We start from the raw sequence: 23959 nt of genomic DNA on the forward strand, positions 1-23959 counted from the left end.
ACGCAAAGGAATTTTAAAATTTTCACATGGTTACACGCGTACATAAAGCAGGAGTCTAGAAATGATGCCTGATGATGACAATGTTAAAGGCCGACCTCCAAAATTATTTTACGCGAGGTAGGAAAATCCTCACCTCCCTCCGTTTTCATTTCGCTTCTCCCGCTTCTGTCTTGACGGTCCGGGGGGAGGGGGTCTTTTTTTGTTGCTGCATCTTGATCCTGGATAAGCCGGGAGCTTATCCCGACTCCCGGCTTATCCAGCCACAAGATGCAGCAACATAAGGAGTCTCCCTCCAACGTCGATAGCAGCGGGAGTGGTGGAAATGAGAAGGGCGGAGAGGAGAGTTTTCCGACCTCGCGGAAAACTTTTTTTTTGTAGGTCGGACTAATGAACAATATGGCGAGAAGGCCTGCGTTACGATGCATTTTCTATCCTTCTTTCTGATAACTTCGTTTGCGCATTTGGATCGCGTCGCGCCGCAGTTTCTTTGAGCCGGGCGTCTCCGACAATACGCGGCCCGCGGCCCGCAGGCAAACGGCTACGTGTCCCTGTGCCCATGTATCGAGCGCTAGAAATGCAATCCGCCAAAGTGATGTCATCTCGTCGGCTCATTTTCACTCGAAAAGCGGCTCTGCTCTTTAAGGTAATCATATCTTTTATACTTATCTGTGTTCATTTGCCACTTTTTTCTCTTTATTTTTGTTTCCCAGTTTTTTTGTAATAAAAAACTGTTCCGCTACGAGGCTGGAAGCGCCGGCTATTCGTTGAAGGGTGCATCTCGGCTACGCGAACTCGTGATCAGCCCGAGCAACTGGGAAATATAAAGCCATAAACTCGAGATTCATGTCTTAAAAAAAAAAAAAAAAAAAATATATATATATATATATATATATATATATATATATATATATATATATATATATATATATATATATATATATATATATATATATATATATCGTCATGAAAAGACAAGTATTTTCTCAGAGTGTTGTAGTAAACATCGTCTTACCCTCGCCCTTCGTTCTTAGGTTGCAACGGACTATAGTGACCCCCTGAAGATACGCGCGGAGTCCGAGCGTTCTACATACCGTCCGATGCATATCGCAAGAGACTGGCAGTGCCTGGTATGCAAAGAACTTTAGAGCCAAGCAGCCCTGCATTCAGTATGGATCGAGTGCATGGAATGCAAGAAGTGGGCTCATGAAGAGTGCGTTGGAGCTCACACAGTGCGCTTCAAGTTTTTTTTTTTTTTTTTTAAAAAAAAGCTAAGCGCACATCAGGTTTGTTAAGTGTGTCTCATTGCACCCCACTATAGTTGTCTCATTTTGCCCAAAGGATGGGGCGAAATGGGGTATATTGTGCGACTTTCAGATATTGTAGTTTTGTTTAATGTTTCGCTTGCTCCAGTTAAGTAATGTTTACTGAGGGTATAGTCAAGATATCCAAGAATATCGCACGCTATCCTTTTAAAATACTCAAGCAATAACAAAAACTACCATTGGAAATTAAAATGTTTTGCCTCATTTCGCCTCACCTAACCTTATATATATTTTTTTTTTCAAACGCTTTTGAGGCATTCCCTATTTTTTCTGCGCGATTATAAATTAAATTGCTCACTTGTAACTTGCAGCACTCGCGGGCCAGAAACGAGTTTGATTTCGTGCCGACGGAACGGGGGGATCTGCGCGGCGGCAATCGTCCTTCGCCTTTATTTCTAGCAATCAATTCTTTAGAAGGGAGCGCAAAGTTATCTTTCTCGATCCAACACTGTAAAAAATGGGCCGTCAAAATTACGGTAAGTTGACTGGCATTCTGGCTGCCAGCAACTTCTCGTAATTTATACGGCAGACCGTAAATTCAAATTTACTGCCTGACCGTAATCTCCCAGTAAATTAAACGGTCGCAGTAAAAAAAGATACCGTTAATTTTACGGGGCGATGCTGAACAGACCGTAAACGAGATTTACTGACTGCCGCTAAGATCACGGCATGGTGGCAGTTTATTTGCCGGTCAACTGACTGCTAATTTAATGGTCACCGTAAAAATCTTGACCGTTTAATTCACTGCCAGTTGGCCATCGTAAGAAGTAAATTGAAGGTGCAAAATGCTGGCACAATGAAGCACTAGCACTTCGTACAACACGTCAGAAAGTATGCAAAATTCGACATAAGTAAGCATTGTCGAATTCTATCATCTTCCCACCGTATTGTGCGACATGCTTAGCATTTCACCGCACATGTTTTGCTGCTTCGATTTACTTCCTACTACTGGTCAACAGACAATGAATCAAACAATGGGTCACGAAGTCTCCTTAGGTTAGCCATTTTGTGCCTGTAATATATGTGGCATGCTGTTTATTGTAATTGTAGCGTGGTCTTCATGTCTGCAATGCGATCGTTGTGTATGTACATGCAAATGCAATTAAGCCAGAACACAGCATAAATTATGTGTAGGATAGAAATAAAAACAGAACATTTATTTACTTGGATGATGAAGACCCAGGTCCATATACCCTCTGATCTGGAAAAGAAAGAAACCAGTCATCAATATAACATATATAAATGTGCCAAAATAGAAGCAATTTAACAGATATGTTGTATAATGTTAGCCACGCTTTATTCACTGTGCAAAGAAACTAATGATGCTGATATTGCTTACAATGTTTGAAAGAAGCTTTATGTGACAACTGAACCCCCCCCCCCCCTCTAGCTTAGCTTCGCCTAATCAAGTCAAACTTCATTATATCTCAGTAGCTATATATTAGCCATGTAGTACATGTATTCTGGTTTTCCCGAATACCATATCAGTATCCCAGCACAGCCCCTATATACCTGGGCAAATGAATGAGAGGATATGCACAAAGTTTGGCAGAGAATGCTGCACAAAAATACAGCTATTTTATGGGAAAGCCCACTATTCACTTACTAGACAGACATTTGTCAACTTAAGAGCTGAGTGAGTTTGTTTTCAAAATCAGGGGTTGACATTAATTAAGCAGCACACATAGAAATTTACTCCTCCTCTTCATCTAGTTAAGCTGGTTGACTGTTGTTGGCACTAACGTAGAACTAGTCTTTCCCCACCCCCAGAGACTGCAATTCTCTTGCCACCGTGCACTAATGAAAAGGCACCATTAATCTTTCTCTTACATGTTCACACCATAAGAGATATGAATAGTCGTGGCGGGTTGCATCAGGGCGAGCTGCGAACGTCAGGCTTAGCTGGCAGTAGAATCTCTGTGCACTGTGCCTAGTGTCACTTCAGATAAACAAATGGTTAAAGCAGTGTGCTCAGCACTTCAATTTGAGATGATATCCAAAATAAACATGGACAGCTTGTGATGCAGCTGCCACTTACATGCTTCTCATTTTATCGACCTATATTTGCCATGTATAAGATGCACTATAAGATGCATGAAATGATGCACAGCAATGGCATCATTTCTCTTAAAATATGACTGCATGCTAATCATGTCTCATTTCTAGCATCACATAGACATTTTTTCATGTAATTATAGGCAGCGTAGTAAAGCTATGCTTCAGTTAAGTGAGGCTAGGTAAGTTATGTTTCAACCCAATAGCGTTAATGCAGCAAAAGAACCAGCGTCCAGCGTCGGCATGTCGAGAAAACCCCTCGATGTTTTGCGCCACGATCCCTTGTGCATGCAAGGGATCATAGGATTCTCCCTCCCCACTGCTGCCCTCCCTGCCCTTGCCCCCACCTCCCCTCTCCTCCTCCACCCCCCGCCCTCCAGCTATCGTGTCATACATTAAGGCCGAGCATAAGTGTCCCCCCATTTTTTTTTCACACAAGCAGCTGGGTGCTCGATCATTATCATACTCACCAAATTTAGACCCAAGTGCCATTGCTTATGGCTGCTGAAATCTTCCTGGTGCCAAGACCTTGTGTTGAATGAGCTCGAGCTCCATGTTGCATGCCTCGTTCCCACATAGGATGACCGACCTTCAACAGACATATTCAAACAGAACAGAATGAGTAGAAAACCACAGACTGAAAAAAATCAAGGAAAGTAACTCCAAGCTAGTGCTGATGTGATGTAAACGGTCAGAGTAATTTCGGAGCACCTTCTGGGCCAGCCAAAAATATATTTTCAAGCAACAAAAGGAAGTTTTGGATTTCGAAAGCACACTTCCTATTCATTCTGTTGTGAATACTACATTAAGATACATCTGTTTGCCTGTCAAAACTAGAAGACAATGCCTGCTTTCCTTTCCCACCCCTGTGTTACCACTAGTGTCAAGTTTAGGGACAAAAATTCTGTAATATAGTTATTCACAACAATTGCATTTAACAAAGATTGTTATGTTTATTCTAACATGTAAATTTAACTAGTAATATATCCGTTCAAGAAATATTACTACTTGATATGTCCACACTGTGATCAACAATACTATCATCTCCATCATTTAATCCATGCACTAAATAATATACATGTTCAAATTTATGGGCCATGTTAGTGCGTGAACTTTTTAGGAGACCCTGTACTAGCAAACAACTTGGTTTTTGAAATCTTACACCAACTTAGAATTTTCAGATTATCATTTCTCAACTTCCCTGTCTATTCAAAGACATGTGGACCATATGTTTAAATGACAACTTTCCTTCCCAAGCATGAGCCTCTGCTACAGCGAGACGAGATATGCAGAATCAGTGTGAAACCTGTGGGTACCACCTCTTTGTGGTGCACAAGTGAATGGTTAAGAGTGCGCCCAACGGTGGTGGCTAACTAGATTGGACAGACCACACATAATGCCGAAAATTCCCAAACTTGAAAGCACAGTATCAATTTTACAAAAGTAAAATTGAATACTATATTGCCCAGAGCAGCAATAAATTTTGATTATTTGCTCAAGCTCACTCTGATGGTCCAGCCATGAAGCAGGGTCTTATTCACTGCTTTCTATAATAATGGGCTGAAGTAATGTGTGGTGAAATGTAGGCATGAGCAGTATCACAACAATGTAAGAAAAAATTTAGGCAAGCTTGATTATGCTCACGAAAGCTATGAAAGGTCAGAATGTGTTGGGCTCATTCAGATGCATGCTGTGTGTGGTTATGTGACCGTCTGACTATGAACGATTCACTATTTGCAGTATGGACAGGTGACCACACACAGATGATGGTTATGTGATCCCATTATTCCCAGAATGGTGACAAGCTGGGTGGGACTCTGCGAACAATTATGCACAAAATCAGCGCAAAAGACGAACACAGAAAGAATGAGACAGGACAGAGCACTACTTACAACTGACATTTTATGAGAGGAAAGAGGAAGACAAAGACAACACTGACGCTAATATAACAGGAAGAGAAAAAAAATACAATAAAGAAAAAAGTAAAATCACAAAAAAATATATCACAAAAAGATAATAAAAAATAATAAGGAAAAGTCTTAAGTGATAAACTAATAAAAATAAAAATAAAATTAAAAATTAAGGAGTCTCTTGCACTAGTTTGGTGTTCTATGTTTATTAACTAGGCCATCAAATTATTTTGGAACAATGGCGACTAGATGCCATGGATCATGGCTAAGTGACTACCATTTATTCACTATTTGCATCTGTCAGTGTGACATGTCAGTCTGTCCAGAGTGTTAGTCACTGGCCTTTGCCATGAAACTCGACTGGCAAAACACATTATTTGTTGAAACCTGACGTCCCCTTTTCACAGCATTAAAGAATTCATGCAACTTTACCCAAACGTTTCATAAATTATACACTCATTCGCCAGAATCAATGAAGAACCATTATTGTAAACTACCTCATCACATCCCCTCCCAGACGGGTAACAGTTGCAAAATTGCTTTCAATATTTCACGAACTAACCTTTCAAGGTACCCGTCTACAGCCGGAAATTTTGCTGTAAAATAAGCTGTGCGATATCATTGTTTTGCTATCCAGCAGAGATAATTTGATAAAGGTGCCGACTCACGAGAAGTACTAATCAAGCGCCGAATTCAATTTTTCTTTTTTTGCAAAAAACAAAGTGAAAACATTTTTTTTTGTAAATCCATCACTGGCAGACAAACACACTATATATCAGTAAGGCTTGTAGTTTGCTAAGACAGTGGTCTGTTACAAAACCTTCAGATACCCTTCGTTAGTGGTAAATGTATCCCTGCATCTATCTATCTCTGAGAATTATTCTTCCTCTCTAGTGACAGTGGACTCTTACGCTCATTGAATTGTTTCACCTTCTTCTGCTTCTCTTCAAAATGAGTCTCATGTCCACTTCCTATTTATTAAGTGAACACTGTAGTGAATCATACTTACAGCCTCACACATTCCACTCCAGCTCTGCTATTTTCTTGACCAGGTTAAGTACTTTCTTGCTCACTTCTGACTTGGAGCGCTTGGCTCTGGTGCCACGGTCAGGGTTCATGCTCAGGAAACCTCTGCAATAAGCATCAGTGCCATAAAAGAAACATTTCATCCAAGTTGGTAACCTGAAAAGTTAGTCAATTTAGTCATATGTGTCACATATGTATACATGACCGAAGGGAGAGACTAGAAGAAAGTCAAATATTTAGTAAAGAGAATATCAGGTGGGTCCAAACTGCGGCTCGTGAGCCGCACGCATCTCTTCATGCCTCCCTATTGCAGCTCTCCTAACCTGAGGACCCACAAGTTATAACAGGTGGGACCAAACACTAAGCTTGTATACAAAAACGTTACAGTGAGAAGCGGGAGCATATCAAAATATGCAATATTGCTGGAGTTGTTTCGTTGTATATGGGCACAATAAAATGACATTAATGGTCAGAAGGGGCAAATCAGTTTGAAAGATAAGCTCTATTTTTTATTTTCTTGTTTATTTCACCTTTACAAGCCAGGTTGAGGCAGTGTTAGCTTTGTGCTTAAATGTTTCCCTAAAATTGATTTCTGAGCTTTGTTATTACAATCCAGTCCAGCTGCCTGATGAAACACCAAGACCACTGGCCTATGCATACATGCAATTGAAGCTGTTTGATTGACTGCGAGAGCAGATAAGGGTTTTTATTTACCTGCCTCCATCTTGCATGTGCAGTGCCTTGCGGCGAAACGCATGCACTCGATCTGTGGACTCTGCTCGGGTGCAATTTCAATAAAAAGTACAGCATTGGTGCAGGATGTGGGAGCTATAGTTGTTTGGAGCTGGCGGAAACAATTGGGACAGCTCTCCAATCAGCGAGATATGTACTCTTCTATTTAACAAATGAGAAGGAAGGTACCAACCAGGGCCGTAACTAAGAGGGGGGGGGGGGGTTAGGGGGTTCTGACCCCCCCCCCCCCCGACATTTTTTTTCTGGGTACGGCCCCGATGTACCAAACACCGCAAAGCACTCAAGATATGCGCAGATTTCGTGTTTGTGCCCTCAACCTATAGGTTGAGGGCACAAACACGAAATCTGCGCATATCTGCGCATATCTGCGCATATCTGCGCAATTGCAACTGGGGTTTAAAACTTCACGATAGCGATTGCTCTGAACGTGAAAAATTATTTCGCTGGCAGTCGGTGGTAGGTCGGAGGTCCTCTAGGCTTGGTGGTAGCGGCATGGCGAAGGCAACTAGCGACTTCTCATAAAACACAGGGTCGTCCAGGTGAATCGGCAAAAGTTATGCACCAACTTCTATTCCTTTCCATTACCAGGAATTAAATTCCCGACAGTTTTTTTTCTTTAGGTTACAAGCGATTTGGAAGTATCCTTTTATTACCTCTTTAGCAAAGCGGAGGACCAGCCCCGGTACAGTGCTGGTACATGGTCAGTGCACTTGCAGCCATCCGATTTTAATCTCCACCTCTGCGCACGCGCAGTGGCGCCGGTCGGCTACTGGGTACCAAACCGGGACCGGTTCTCCGGTTTGCTATAACTCTCCATTATATGCCACCGATGTACATGATTTATAGGCGAAAATAGGACAGTAGACATTTTCAAAATGGCCGCCGTTGTCCCCGAAACTTCTTTCTGGGTACGGCCCTGGTACCAACTGTGGGTCCATGTCTTTTATGACACTAAATGTGCAAGGTGTTTGCTTTATTTCAATAGGAACAATAAGCCTGGAAATGATATAGATAAAAAGCATGGAGTCCTACTAGGCATCCACAAACATATACCAAAATCACAGAACAGGAATTACCTCTGAAGGAACTCAAGGGTCGATGACAGGCCTTCAGCGTAGCAGATGTTAAAGCAATAGTGACTCGCAAAGAGTGCGCAGCCTATGCCGTAGGGACGTCTGGTATCTTCTGAACCATGAGCCTGCCATCAATGCTGAGTGCGTACTCGTGGGCAGTCCACAGATCATCCCCTACAAAAGTTTAAAAAATGAGAAAATAGTAAACATTCAGATAAGTAGACGTTGCTGACAAGGCATTGAAACAATGGGGCTGGGCTGCACCTCCAGATCGTGGACATTTCAATTAATTGTAAAAACAAAAAGGGAAAAGGGAAGGGGCCCAGCTTCGTCCCTCCCACCCTCACTGCCAGTCTCCCCCCCACATTTCAAACACTTCTAACATTACTTGTTGCCGACAGGAGATGAGATCCTTGGCTCGATTTGCCTTCCCTCCACTATGAGTGAGCTTGTTTGAGTGTAGGCCAGTCAGAATTCTACTCCAGAAAGGGAGAGGATGGGCCGTAAAGGCACCTAGGCAAATGTTCCCTGGTTAGTGGAGGGGAGACATGTGCCACCAAAACTGAACAGGAACCTCGAAGACCCTCTCTCTCCCCAGTTGCACAGGACCACCGCATTCGCATGGATACACGCTGTATCGTTACATCTAGCACATACTTCTATTGGCTGCAAATAAATCAAATGATTTGTCACTTCTAGCAACTTCGGAAATGTGTGTTGTCGCTATGGGCTATAAGGTAGCCATTGTAGATTTCATGAATTGTCTGACAGACATGTGAAACACTTCAAATGATTTGTATTTGATTTAAACTCTGAGACCTGCTTTATATTTAGATATCAGTGTTTTTAGGTTTTTATTGTTCTAGGATTTGACATACTTCCTTTGGCTTTTATTTGGAAATTTATTTATTTATTCGTTTGAAATACTGTGGCCCTGTCGTTCTGCACAGGAGGGGAAAAAACAACACACAGAAATAACTCAATCATGCACTCGCCGTGTGAGGCAAGCGCAGGTAGGTTGCCGCAACCCACGCATGCTCAAAAAATAAACATTTCCACATGCAAAATTTAACCAAACAATTCATTCAGCTGTGCTTCAAATAATTGAGGACTACAACAATTGACAACTTGCTCAGGCAGGGTGTTCCACTATATAATAGTCCGACAAAAGAAAGAGTATTTAAATACATCATTTCTGTACTGGTAGGGTGCAATTGCTTTAGTATTGCTTGTTCTTTTGGAGCGTGAATGTTAAGTTTACGTCACCCGTTAAATCGAGCCGAGGTCCACTCGCGCGCAGTTGACCTTTATGAAACCGTAAGATGTGACATCTGAGCCCTACATAAGTAGTGAACTGCAAACAACAAGTTGCGTGCATACATGGAATCTGCCGCGCTCCGAACTCGTGGCTGTCATAATGACGCACATATTCGACCAACGTGGTTGACCCCTTTGAACAAACACGGCAAAAAAACATGGTCGTTCAAGCCGTCGCCTCACTAAAGCGAGAAAAGAGCTAAGACCGACAAATCGCGAAAATGCGCAGTATTAATCTGAAGCTATCTTTGGCTGGCTCTCAATCGCTTGTGCTCCCTTCCCGAAAAGGAGCGCGAACGACGATCGACAGCCGGCCAGCGATGCACTCCGTCAACGCACGTGCTGCCGGTTTGTCGGTGTCGGCTCTTTCTCGATCTTGCCGGCAACGGGCATTAATTTTCTCAGAATCAGATCGTGCTTGCCACATTCATATTCAAAATGATACTCACGTTATGTTCGTTTACTATTGGGCCCGCCAAACGCCTCGGGTACTGCGCCGTCAGCCGTCTCGGTAGCCACGGTCGTGCTCCCTACCGCAAACTTTCCTCGCTTTGTTTTCTTCCTTCGGGAAACAAAAGATGGCGACCCGACGGGGGGAACGGCGCTAACGGCGCGAAAGCAGACAAGGCGGCGAAGGTGGCGAAGGTGCGAAAGCAAGGCAGCGCGATGGCGAGGGCTGTGGGCGAGGGTCAAGGCGCGAGCCGCGAACTGGAGAGCAGCCCGACGACGCAGGCGCAGAAGGCCCCCAACACATCACGTGCGTGTCGTGCATGTGTCTGGAGCGTGGTGCGGAGTGTGTAGCGCGCCTCGCTTGGGGCGTTCCGCTTCTTTCCTTCCGTCGCCGTGCCTTCTCTCGTTCCACTTCTTTCCTCCCGTCGCCGTACCCTTTTCACTCGAAAAACATTGTCAACATACCGTATTTTTTTTTACGGTGGGCGCCCCGTGAGGTTCACGGTCAGGTGACTGTTTATTTCACGGTCATTTTTTACAGTGAACATATATCTCCCGAACACTTCCGACGCCCCTCGTTCCATTGTCAAAAGCGGCGATGTGGTTTGTAAGTCACACTTAACTGCGTTGCGCTATCCGTGCTTCTATCTGACTTGAGTAATTAGAATTAATTCTAATAGATTACTAACATTGTTGATAGTGCAGGACCACTGATCAATGCAACTTACCGTTACAGCTGGATAATACAGAACTCCGCGTTCGATATGCATGCGGCAAAGATGTCCTACACGCGACACCTTCAAAACTTTCCCGAAGGGTTCATTCACACACTTGCGCCGGTTACTCCAAAGATGTAATTAATTGCAATTGCTTGGTCCAAAAAGTAATTAATTACTATCTCAAATTACTACCCGTAAGAGTAGTCGGTTAATTACTTTGTTACTTTACTCGATTACTTTTACGTTACTCCGAAGAAACACGCAAAATACATGCAATATCTACTGCGTGTTTGAGGAGGGAAATTTCGGGCCCCATCAAAAATAAAACGCAAATAGAATACGTTCAGTACTATCTACCCATTATTTTAGGTGAACCATTTTTGAAGGACGAATCTATAAAGTTTTAAGGGACTTATAAATATAGGTGCTCTAGATAAATGAGTCTCGCGCTCACTGTCCAACCGGGACAGAGTTAAATCCCATAAACATGGCTGAGAATGCAACTGGGAGGGCGAGGCACGCACACCATCCGCGTTATCCGAGTTTGGCATCGGCGAACTTCAAACGCGTTTACCCTGAAGATGTGGTTTTCTATGTTTGCTGCACGTTGCCTAAATAGGGGCTGGTTTATTGCCCCTAAAACTGGCTGGCTGTGAGACCAAGATGCGGTACTTTCATTTTGGGTACATTGCAAAGACAGCTGATTGATGAAGGCATTGTTATCCGACCGAATGACCCACTTGACCTTCTTTCTTGAGCACCAAACTTATCATAACGGAAACTTCAAGTGAAATTTTAATGCACAATCTTTCAGCTGAACTGACCTTTCCGTTCAAAAATTATTAAAAAAAAACCACCATTGTCACACCGTAAAAAAAACTTGCCCCCTTTTACGGATAGATCGTCTGGCAACATGGTGCCGAAGAATGCCTCCGCGATCTGATTTACGGAGGAAATTTCAGAAGTATGTTCACGGAAGACTTCTCTGCAAACCGAGCTACGAAGAGACCTGGCAACAGGTTGCCAGAGGTTCTCCCGACATTCGAATCACAAAGAAATATTCTCGCAACATACTGAGACTTTCTCCATCAATGGTGCATTGTTTTATGTGTGATGCATGCATCAAATAGTTGTTTGGTTTCCATGGGAAAAAGGCCACAAGAAATATCAGATTATGGGTAGTTAGCGTGATGACTTTTATTAAAGATCTCACGAAGCTTGCTTGTTAAATTACATGGTGCTGTCTCCTGCTCATCCCACGGCCCCTTCAGACTTGGTTTGGTGCTCCTGTATGATATAAGAAAACTACCTATTATCACAGTTAGAACGTCAAACTTTATTAATTCAAAAAGTGTCATTTAGAGAAATAAGCGCCCGAAAGTTTATAAGGCAAACTCCTTGAAGAAGCCTGATGTGCATGTGGCATCTAAGAAACTGCAGTCATTTTTGCAGTTAAGACAATTCGGTGGATTCTGAAACGGGATATTGCTGTGGGAAGCTAGATTAATCTTCGCTCCTACGTGCAATTACCACGTACTATCGCCAGGTCAGGACGCGACCCCGTCCACCACGAGTGATGAATCGCGTTACGAAGCCGCTATTGATTGATTTTTTCTTTCGTTAATTTAAGGGTCTTACTTTAGCCAAGGATAGCTGAGCAATTACGTATTTGTCACCCGGGTATAATAGACCCTTTTCGAAAGTCCATCGAGCAGCTTTGGCAGTCGCCATTTCTTCGGCATACAGCGCGTGATTGGATCCGACTTCTCGCCGAACGCTGACTTCACACTCGTGTCCAATACATGCTCAGAATATATATATATATATATATATATATATATATATATGTATGTGTGCAAGCAACGGCGGACATGCGTTGGCGCAGACTTTTGAAAAGAGTCCATTGTTTCATTGAATGCATGCTGTGTTGAAGTGTGGAACTTTGTTTAGAGCAATAATCGAAACTAACTACTTTCAATCTATGCGAGTCAAAAGCAGTCCAACTCTACGTAAAATAGGAGTTGCACGAGACTACCAAACAGCAACCTGTCTTCCGATTTAAGACGCAGTCCATTTCTCGTTTTGAAAAAGTGTGTGTGTGTGTGTGTGGGGGGGGGGGGGGGGGGGGGGGGAGCCGCGAGGCCGCATTTCAACACGCGAAGAGCCGCATGCGGCTCGCGAGCGGCAGTTTGGCCACCCCTGGTATATATAGTACATTTTCAGTCGCATAAGGTTGTTGCGGTGTAAACTGGAAGATCTTAGGTCTCGTACATTTACTGTAAATGAAGTAAGCACGAATTACAACCCAAGGTATTGAAAATTAATTTCAAAGTAACTTCGTTACTTTTGGGAAGTAATTGCAATGTAACATCATTAATTCAGTCTGCGCTAATGCATAACGCAAATTAATTAAATTTTAGCAGTTTTCAAAAAGTAGTTTCCAATGCAATTTAATTACCTTTTTAAAGGTTATTTTGCCCTCTCTTCATAAGCCACATCTTTCAACAACGCAAGAGCTGTCGCGGTAAATCGCAGCACACTTTGTGCTCTTGGTTCATTTTCTTTTTATACCAGGTTCCTCGTATTTCCTAGCTAGGTGCAAACAACAATAGGTAAAGGCCACAAGCGGCGTCGTTAGTATACGCGCCGCGAACAAGCGAAACAACAAAGGCGCGCTCAATCCGTCACCGGCGCGAGTGGGTCACCGGCCGACCGACAATGCGTCCTCGTCGCGCACCCGCGCACACCTTCGACCGGAGACGGCGTAATCGCGCTCCCGACCGCGTCGACGGCGCGGCACTAATGAACTCCGACGCGTCCTCGTTCCGGCCGCAAATAGAGACATAAATGAAAGTACGCGCGGAGCGGGTGACCTCGCTTTGCTCTCCGGGAGTGCAGTGCGGCGTCGCCATTAGCGTCCGCGGGAGCGGGCACAGCCAGGCCCGCCTCGCTCCCATTTGCTGGAGGGCGCCGATCAAGGCTACCCGGGAAGGTCCCACGTGACCCGCCCCGGCCAATCAGGAACTCGCAATGAGCCACCCTCCGCCGCCCGCTCCGGAGGCTCTCCCTGGACCCCGACGTAGACGGCTGTGCTGCGGCTTCCTCCCCGACGGCTTCGGCGCCTCCGGCTCCCCGTACCAAAGGCGCCGCGTCGATCGTCTCGCCGCCGCCTGGTTTCGTCTATGACCGGCGATTTGGAGCGCTTCGGGGCACCGTCGACTCGTCCAACGGTGAGTGCTAGTGCCCGGACTCGTGGCGCGGATGCTGCCGCAAACGGCGCGTCGCTGCGACGAGCCGGCGCCGAGTTACGAGCGATTTCTGGAGGCTCCTGTCGGCGAGCTGTTTTGGCGGCGCCTCGTTCCAAGATGGCGGCGGGGACGGCGCGCGGCAGCTCGCTCGAGGCGGCTGCTCCTTTTTCGCGGCGGGTAGCTTCGGCGCTCGGCGTCCGCTCGGGTGACGCTGTCCGAGGCCGCGTCGGGGTCCTGGGCCGCGTTCGGAGGCACAGCTCGGGTCGCCCTGGTACTGGGAGAACCGGGAAGACCCGACTCGTCGAGGACTGTGCGCGGGTGGCGGCCATTGCTCTTGCATGCAGCACGCCTCCGTAGCCGGGTGTCTCCGCGTTCGGTGCCCTGGACTCGCGTTCGGCGCGTCGACGACCTTGCTGCAGCTCGGGTCCGGCGGTCGGGAGGTGCAGCAACGTCCGCGCTGCGCGGGGTTGACCGACGTGGCCTCAGAAGAGCTGTTTGCGGCTGATTTTGAGGGGGGACGGCCGGCCGAACGTTGCTCCTTCGGGGCACGTGCAGGAGCTCGCTCTGAATAACCTCGCTTCGAAGACGGTTCCGGTCCGCAAACGGCGTTGCCGGAACCCAAAGCGACCCGGCAACTTCCAGGTGGAGGCGTAGAGAATGCAGCCCGGTTCCCGCCGATCGAAAGTCGACCGCGGCGAACGGAACGCTGATCGTTCCCGCGGAAGCGGGTGCGCTAGGCCTAACGCCGTTTCCCGCCGCCCCAAGATGGCCCGCTTGCTCGAACGGCGGCATTTGACCTTGGTCATTCTTGCGGGCGGGGTCCTTTCCTTTCGTACAGAGTCCCTCCGGGGTCTGTCTTCTCTCCGTCAGCCGGCCCGTTGCGTCGTCGTGCCCCGAGAGGCGGAGGGCTACCTTCGAGTTGTATCACTCGGGCCCTCTCACTGTGCGGCGACGACTACCACGCGTGGTCCTGGAAAAGGACGAACCGGGTATCAAATCTGGCACACCTAAGACCGGGTTGCGAGGGTCTTTCCGTGGGGCGCCTCGATCGGCGCTTGTCACCTCCCAGAGGTCCCTCGGGGAGTGACTTTGTGTGCCCTGGCTCCGTTTCGTCCCCTTAGGGGAGAGCCTCCCTTTGGGCGGATCCCGTCAGGACCCCCAAAAGCCGGAGCCTGAGTCACATCTCTTGCCCAAATGGGGGCCACCGCGATCGCGTGCCGCCACCTTTTCAGCGCTGCAATGGCGACGTTCGTTCCGCGCCTTCGCGGTGGCAGTCAAAAATACTCCCCCTCGGGTGTATCTCAACACCTCCCATTCGTATTTCCGCCACATTCCCGAGAGGAGAAGACGAGAGAGCGCGGGGGACTTAGTACGGCGAGCTCTGATTGGAACGATTAAACTCTAATCTCGGTAACTTATAAAGTAACTTCTAAACCGGAGTAACTTATAAGATAGAGGTGTCAACTGCAGTCGTTTAGATGTTCAAATTATTCTCGTCAAGGCTACAAGTTGCACGGCCCATATCGAAGGCCGTTCTAAACATATGTCGCGAAGTTTTGCTCGCGCGAGTTTTTTGTCTACAGCTTTACTTTGTTTTTGGCGTTCTTCGGGGGTTCACTCGTCTTTACGGCACGGCTCATGGCCTCTGCCGGGGTCGGGGGACCCCAAATGGGGGAGAACGTGAACGCTGTAACGCTACACTTAGTTTACAGAACCCCGCGTTGGAAACGTTTTGTCTTGTGTATGTTTGCATTTGGGATATCTACTTCGGAGGTGGTTTTGCGCTGTGTATGTGTAACTTCTCTGTCTTCGTACGTATGTGCTTTCTGTTGTTTATGGCTGCTCTTGTGAGCTTCGTTTGGAATGTGTTCTGTCTCGTATATGCGCTTGTTTTTGGAATGTTCGTATTTGCTTTAGGTTCCGAGCCTTTGATTGGCTCTAAGAAAACCCCTCTTGATTGGTCCTTCCCAAACTTTCTGATTGGTGGACTGGAGGAGCCCAGAATGCTGGTGAACTGAATATAAGCGGCCACCGAAGGCACTTGGCTCCTGGATACACATGCCGTGAACATCTCCCTGCCTCTGGAAAGCCAACCTGCACGTCCGATCCCCCCTTCGGCTGTGGAGCCGTCCGCCCGCTAGCTCGCAAACTTGGTCCCCCTTACGCCTGTGGAGGAGTTCGGCTCGCCCGCCTTTGTGTGGAACTGTGTTTGTCGAGTTTGGCTGTGGTCGGGGCCACCGCTGAGGGTGTGTGTGGTCAGGGAGGACGGCAGGGAAGGTTTCCTTAGGTTAGAACTATTTCCCCCCCAAAAGTTTAATCTCAAATTATATAATGTTCAAAGTGATGTAAAAGAGTCCTTGTCTAGATCTCTTAAATAAACATAGTTGTTTGTTAAAACCGGTATCGTTCATCGGCGGAGAAAAAAGAAGTCCTTATTTTCTTCGTGACACATACTTGAATGGCAACCGACGTGTAAGCTCTACGTAGTAACGTATAAAAAGCGCGGAAACCATCGTAATAAGCTTCACGCGAGTCTTGGGACGTTTCGCACAACGCACCACAAAGTAGTTTGGAGAAGTAAAATTTTAGAAATACTTTTTTATGTGCAAACATTGCACAATTTTCCAGTTGTGTCCTGCTAAGAACTAAATATCAAAATATTAATGGAGCAAATGACGTCCCAGGTTCTTCAATGAATAAGTACACGTTTTTACTCCGTTTTTTTGTTTTGCGTGATTTTGTGTTTTTAGCGGTTGAATAGTGGGCTTTGAGTTCGACGGTTTCCTTGCCAAGTTGCTGGACATCCTTTGTTTTTTGTTTTTTTTCCTAATTTCCACCGAGAACGCAAGATCAGAAGAAAGGCACGTTTGAGCGTCGGGGCGCGAGATCGTGATGAACACTTATACTTCGTCAGGAGTCTCACACCGCCACATACCGCGAAGTTATTCAACGAACATCGGAGCGAAAAGATGTCGAGAAATTCACGAAACGCTGATCCGCCGACGGCGGGAAACGCTCTCGGATGAAAAACGGGTTAAAATCGGTCGTCGAGGCGGCGGTCGGAAGCCAAACCATGCGGTACGGGTGGAGCGCCGAGAACACGCGTCTCCATGCAGTGCGACCGGAGGAGCGCGCTATATGCTTTTGTTGCTGTTGTGCGTTTGCGGAGAGAGCGCGCTGCTTTGTTCGAAATCGGAGACAGGGCGGCAGCCTATACACCAGAGAGCTCGCTCAACCCGCTTTTTCCGTGGGCTCCGGCCGAAACGGCGCCACAGAAGACACGTCTGGGCACCGAACGTCGCGAACTTCTGTGTTCCGGCCAGCCCCGGCCTTCCTCTGCCGGCAGTGCGACGGGCCGTCGCGGAGCCCAGCAGCCACCTCGCTGAACCGGAGTCTTATTTCAGGACGCGAAATGGCATTTCTAATTATGTATCTGACGATCCCGGCCGTCGGTACTCCCATAGCAGACGAAATATCTCTCTGACTTTTCTGCACCTCTTCGCAGATTCCGTACGGAGTGATATTGCCGCGAGCGCGGCTGACCAAGAACACTCTTAGAAAAAAGGGTATGGATAGTCCTCCCTTAGGGGAGGAACGGTCTTGTAACCTATGTTCCTTTAGAAAGGGAGAAACTTTCGTCGCTGAAGCAGGGGAGCAAAGTTCCTCCGTCGCTTGCATCTCAATGTGGCGGCCCCGAACCGAGAAAATCCAGCCCAATATGGCTTGACGAGGACGCTACGTCTCTTGTACAAGACGAGAGCAGCAGTAAACAAAAGCGTAACACGAGCTTTCCGCAAACTGTGTTTATTTCCGAAGCCAGATTCCCCCCACAGGTACAGAAACTTGCGTTTCGAAAGCAGTTACTCAGTCTTCTCGTCGACAGCACTGCGATATTAAACGGAGACAACCGATACCCAGTTACTTCGCGCACTTTGCGTCTTACCTACCTTTGGTATTCCTGGAGTCACAATTCCTTCGTCAACCGCACATCACGGACAAGGGCAAACTCAACCCGCGAAACCAAAAGCCGCTCTCGAAAGAACCAACTCGAAGCCGCTGTTTATCGCATAGCGTGTAAGGTTTAATCGCTAGCCACCAGATGGCGGGGTCAAGCAGAGTAATTGCAAGTAGCTAGGCTGGGTGGCGCTAGGTACCGCCCAATTCATGTTCTACAAAAAATAATTAGCTCTTCTTAGGTCAATACTGCGCTTGGGGATCCTCTACTATACACATATCACGCCACCTCCTTGCATCACGCATACTGCTAAAATCAGATGAACATACATTGAGCACATATACGGCACACACAAGGCACACACAAATATCAATACAACAGAGCACCACACTAAACCGAACACTACACCCGTGCTCTGCGTTTCCGTCGTTTATACTGGTCGTTTTGAACGTACGGAACTTTTCGGTGACTCCCTAAGCAATAAAAAGACTCCCAGCATGTTGATTTTTTCCCAGCAATGTCATACCTCTGAGAGTATTTTGAATGGCTCAAGGGATTAATCTCTTATTAAAAAGTAAACGCTCGATCATGCCGTAATTATTTGAAAGCCAATTAATCAAGCCGCTCCAATGTGGTTCCAAGCCATGAGTTTGTTTCCCCACACGGCACGTCGTAGCCTGTATTTCTATTGGTTTTTCTATTTGTGCTGTTCGCGCAAAGCTGCAATTGCCGTCTTGAATTAATCTCTGTAGAGCGGATATTCACTCAGCTGGAAGTGATGCTTCACGGGCTGAGAAATCGCTTTTCGATCAACTTGAATGCAGTCAAAGCCGCGACTTTCGGCAGGTGTTAAGTGTACGGAGCTACGCCGTGGCGAGCCCGAAAACTTCTGGCGCTCATCCCAGCGCGCCACTCCTAGGGCAGTTTCTCCAGGAACCGTAGTATATTTGAACAGCGAAATAAAGGGTGGTTTTTTTTTTCCCGATTTTACCTACTATTGTTTTTTAATGCCGAAGTTCCATACTGTAAATATACGTACTTTCCGTCACGATTTCGTACTGTTCAGTCCTTGCCCCAGAGCTCAATCGCTCTCGGGGACAAGACAATTCCGACAGTCACGTTGGCCACTGTACGATAGCGATAGGAGCTTCTACTGTTCAGATTAGCGTTCCAACATGACTATCCGCACGTTGATCGATTGCACGTAATCCCTCAAGTGGTATTAAACTTTTTAATGTAAAGCGGAATGTCAACCTGCGACACCAAGCCCCCTCCGATCACGGCCCGACCAACGGCATCAATGCCAGACAGTTTACGATCTCGTCTTGTTGTTACACCACTGATACGCGAACGTGCACACGGTCACATCGGCGATAATTCCAGTCTTCTGTTCACAACCCACAACACTGCCATCACGATGTTGCAGCTATGTTGCTGACACGCACAAACACAGAACCACTTTGAACGCCGGTTGCACTCGGCATCGGAAAACAGAACCGAACCCAGGACGGAAGGCACCCAGCAGCCGGCAGCAAAACCTGCCTGTCTTGGACGCAGTTTCTGCGGTTTCCATAACGTCGAAAACGTCGACACAGTTCCGCGTGGTTATCTACTGTAGTGACTGCAGTTCCGTGCCGCGCGAGTCCCGCAATCCGGAGTCGGCCATCCCGCTGATCCCGCAGTGTACGTGGCGCTGCTGGCACTGCCGCACTGCTCCGGAACTTCGCTGTTTTTAGCGGCTTCGTTTGCTCGTTTGATAAAATTAGTGATAAAAACGTCAATGTAACCGAAATGTTCTGCACGTTTAGAGTACAAGACGGAATTACAGGCGGCCTTTGCTGCCACTGAAGCTCAATCAACTCAACAGCTATTTATTAAACAACGTGCGCGACCTGCTCGAAAAACGAAACCGAAAGAAGATGAGTCGGGAGGGCGAAAGCTTGGTCCCGTCTGTCTGGAGAAGGAGAAAAACGTTTCGTTCCTCCCTGTTTCTCGTGTCCGCTTGGGGGCGCGTCAGTAGAAGGGAGGAAGACGCGCCGTTGCTACTTTTTTCCTCCAGTTTTTCTTGGAGTGTAGGCAGCGCACCCGCGGCCTAACGGTTATCGCGCTTGCCTTCCACGCCGAAGGCCGGGGTTCGATTCCTGGCTGCGTCTGCACATTTTTTGAGGCTGTAATGTGATGTTCTGGTAAATTCGAGAACCGTCTTGGGGGCTAATTCGAGGTTAGAATGTTCTACGCACCGAACCTTGTACGACGAATGTTCCAGAAGCCCACGCGTGTACGAAAGGGGCTCCGCCTGGCAAGCCGAGTCAGTCTCGTCCCAGCGTTCAATTCTGCTCTTACGCCGGCTTCGACGCCCACGACGCTATGTTGCTATCTTCTGTTCCCTTTGTATGTTTGGGCACAAGTTCCCCCCATTAAATGTTCAGCTGACTCAGTCATTCCTCGCCTCATTATTTGCCATTCGTGACAAGATGGGAAGTGCAGGAGAAGTTGTGTCCTCGCCAACGTTGGATTGGCCTCGGCCACCCGTAGCTTTGGCCACTCTCGGAGCTAAGCTGAAACGGAGTACACTCTAAGAAAAAAAAGGGTGTAGTCGGGTGCATCAGGCGCACATGCACCCTTTTCCTGAAAGAAGCACCCTCCGTTGCCCAGCAGTGTATATACTAAACATCATGACACCCTTGAGGGTTGTGGGGTTCTTTATGGAGATCCCTCTGCTAATAATCGCCGCCCGATCGGTATGCGCTCTGCCCGTCACCCAGGGAGTGACATACAGCAACGAGAAGACAGCGAATGGGTTTACTGTACCTCTCGGTTGCGCGTCGTCGAGAGCCAGTAGTCCGGGCCCGCCGACCCTTGTTGTCGCCCGTCGATCAGAGCTCACTGTCGGGGTCCGCGTCCAGGCTTCCGGATCGCTTTTCCCACGCCAGCGCTGCGTAGGCTGGCTATCTCGCTGCGGAACCACCCCTGGATCGTCGTAGCCCCGGTCATATGGCCAGGGCTCGCCGTTTCCACCGGTCTTGCTCCAGACCTCGCTGGTGGACCGCTCCGGGGTTTGCCATGGGCCGCACCAGGCAGCTTGGCTTCAACGTTCTTTGTCCAGCTTCCAGCCTCGCTCAGCACGCACTGTCTCGCGCCAGCTCGTGTCTTCTCCGCCGACCGCCTGTCACGTGCCCTCTGCCTCGTCTTTCACCCTCCGCTCCCACAGGGTGTAAATGGCTTGTCCTATAACTAACACCCTTGTTGGTGTCGTAGAACGCCCCTAAGAAAAGGGCGTTATTCCTAACACCCCTAAAGGACGGTGTTATTCCGAACACCCTTAAATTAGGGTGTGATTCCAATGTACACCTTTTTATTGGGGTGTTATGACGGCTCAGTACGTCCTCGAAATTGCGTGTACCACCGCCAGTAAGGGAAATAAAAAAGGCGCGATGACAATCACCCGTAAGATAGGGTGTAATAACCAAAACGACTGCACGAAGAAATGACTTCAAATCAGTCGAAACATGACTGGTTCACCTTTTATTTTTCGATCAAGGTTCTAGCAGGTTCTACTATATTATTTATAGACGATTGCAAGCAGGTTCTCTGGCCGCTGCCATGTCTCTGCTTATGCGGGCAAAGCTAAGTTCACGCGCACGTCATCAAACTTGGCGAAGGCAAGACTGAAGAAATAGTTCTCTTTTATCCTCGCAATTTCGCCACGACCAAGACGCTTCTGAACCAGTGGTGGTCCATGCGTGTAAGGTCATGAACATTCCAACCGGATATTGTTTCATAACCCCTTTAAATTGTACAACCGAAGGCCGCAGTTAAATCTCCAACTTTACTTTTCTTGCGGCATTTATGCTTTCTAGCACTGGTGACGTGAGCAAAATGGCAGGCTTACAAAGACGGAACGACCGGGAGTTGCTTGGGACGAAAGCGGCAGTTCATGTTTGTACACAGTAAAATGGTCTATTGGAGACGGAAGCAGGACTACTATCAGGAGCATGCTTGCAGATTACTTACAAATAAAACATCGATCTCATGTAATCCGCGATGGATGCATAATCCCATTCGGGCAGCGGAAAACAATCCACAAACACATTGTCGAGGATGAAAGCGGTCGCTCACATTCAACGGAAGTTTCGTGGTCGCCGATGAGCAGCTCTTTGTCGTGATAGATGCGTAAAGGCCCGTTCACACTCTTGCAACCGAGCACGACCGAGAGAGACAAGACCGGTTTTAAGCCTCTTTCGACGTCTGAAAACCAGCTCCGCAGCGGCGCATCCGGTCCTAAGACGTTGCAAGAGGCTTAAAAACCGGTCTGGTCTCCCTCGGTCTTACTCGGTCGCATATATGTGAACGGGCCTTTGTCCGATTCGGGCAGCACAAAACAACGCAAAGACAATGTCGAGGTTGAAGGCGGTTGATCACATTCAACGGAACTCTCACGGCCGCCGATGAGCAGCTGTTTGTCGAAACGCGTCCAACAAACACAGCACAATAATTCCATGAACTCCGACGAAATAAACGACCATTACCTAAAAATTGGCATGGATGTATACCGGCCGTTCACGTCGAAAAATCACGGCTGCGACTGCAACGCACGAAAAACAGAAAAACACTAGCGGGCGCCCTTCCTTTTTGGAAACCGGATTTACGTGAACTCTGCAACACACCATTAATTGGCATACGGCAGAAACTACGGCCCCAGTAGCCCATCAACGCGGCAGAGCGAGTCACGTGACAAATTTTCGTCCAAGCGTTTTTGCCCTACGAAGAGCGGTCACGTGTTACGCACCACCCCTCTGATATGCTAGAAGCGGCCTTCGCACTCGCTCACGGCCACATGAAGACACAAAAGAAGGTGTGGAGGCTTATCAGAAGACGAGGTCAAAAGGGGTTGGACAAAGCGGCTAATCTCCCTCCGCTGCTTTGTGCTGCTACCTGCTCTGCCAAGGGAAGGTCTTGAAATTGGACTCGTCAGGACTTGCTTTGCGTAGCACTACTATGAGCGCATCAAACTGCCACTCATGTAGAAGCGCATGCTCCGGTGCGGACCGCGATATCACAAAATGAATACAAAAAACAAATTTGAACGCCGTGGTAGCACGGGTCAAAGCTAAGGCGCTGAGAACAGGAAGCAATCAGAGTCTCGGTTTCACACGTACCAATGGAAAACTGAAAGAAAAAAAAAGCGTCGGGACGCTAGATATTTTGGTGCCCCCACGCAGAGATAACAGTCGAGATCCGTAGCTGGGGTGTCATGAATTTGGCACTTTCGATTCTCTTGTGACATTGTTTCTTCTGAACTACACAGAAAAATAAAATGTCAGTGAAGGTGCTATAGGTAGTGCGAAATCCATTTAGGTGAGTTCGTAAACTACTCAGAAAAATAAAATCTCAGTGAAAGTGCTATAAGTAGTGCGAAATCCATTTAGGTGAGTTCGTAAACTACTCAGAAAAATAAAATCTCAGTGAAGGTGCTATAAGTAGTGCGAAATCCATTTAGGTGAGTTCGTAAACTACTCAGAAAAATAAAATCTCAGTGAAGGTGCTATAAGTAGTGCGAAATCCATTTAGGTGAGTTCGCAAACTACTCAGAAAAATAAAATCTCAGTGAAGCTGCTATAGGTAGTGCGAAATCCATTTAGGTGAGTTCGTAAACTACTCAGAAAAATTAAATCTCAGTGAAGGTGCTATAAGTAGTGCGAAATCCATTTTGGTGAGTTCGTAAACTACCCGGAAAAATTAAATCTCAGTGAAGGTGCTATAAGTAGTGCGAAATCCATTTAGGTGAGTTCGTAAACTACTCAGAAAAATAAAATCTCAGTGAAGGTGCTATAAGTAGTGCGAAATCCAGTTAGGTGAGTTCGTAAACTACTCAGAAAAATAAAATCTCAGTGAAAGTGCTATAAGTAGAGCGAAATTCATTTAGATGAGTTCGTAAACTACTCAGAAAAATAAAATATCAGTGAAGGTGCTATAAGTAGTGCGAAATCCATTTAGGTGAGTTCGTAAACTACTCAGAAAAATAAAATCTCAGTGAAGGTGCTATAAGTAGTGCGAAATCCATTTAGGTGAGTTCGTAAACTACTCAGAAAAATAAAATCTCAGTGAAGGTGCTATAAGTAGAGCGAAAT

General features: G+C 46.9%; 1 long non-coding RNA gene across 1 annotated transcript; it reads right to left on the minus strand.

The window, feature by feature from the left end:
* Positions 1-1768: 1768 nt before the first annotated feature.
* LOC120850079 lies at positions 1769-10185 on the minus strand. The gene is made up of 5 exons (XR_005718063.3): positions 9906-10185; positions 8143-8313; positions 6297-6418; positions 3848-3966; positions 1769-2523 (listed from the first exon to the last, which is right to left on the minus strand). It is a non-coding gene; the product is annotated as an uncharacterized LOC120850079 (long non-coding RNA).
* Between the last annotated feature and the right edge of the window lie 13774 nt (positions 10186-23959).

This window comes from Ixodes scapularis, unplaced genomic scaffold, assembly GCF_016920785.2.
Source record: "Ixodes scapularis isolate PalLabHiFi unplaced genomic scaffold, ASM1692078v2 PGA_scaffold44__24_contigs__length_19508400, whole genome shotgun sequence".
NCBI lineage: Eukaryota > Metazoa > Arthropoda > Arachnida > Ixodida > Ixodidae > Ixodes > Ixodes scapularis.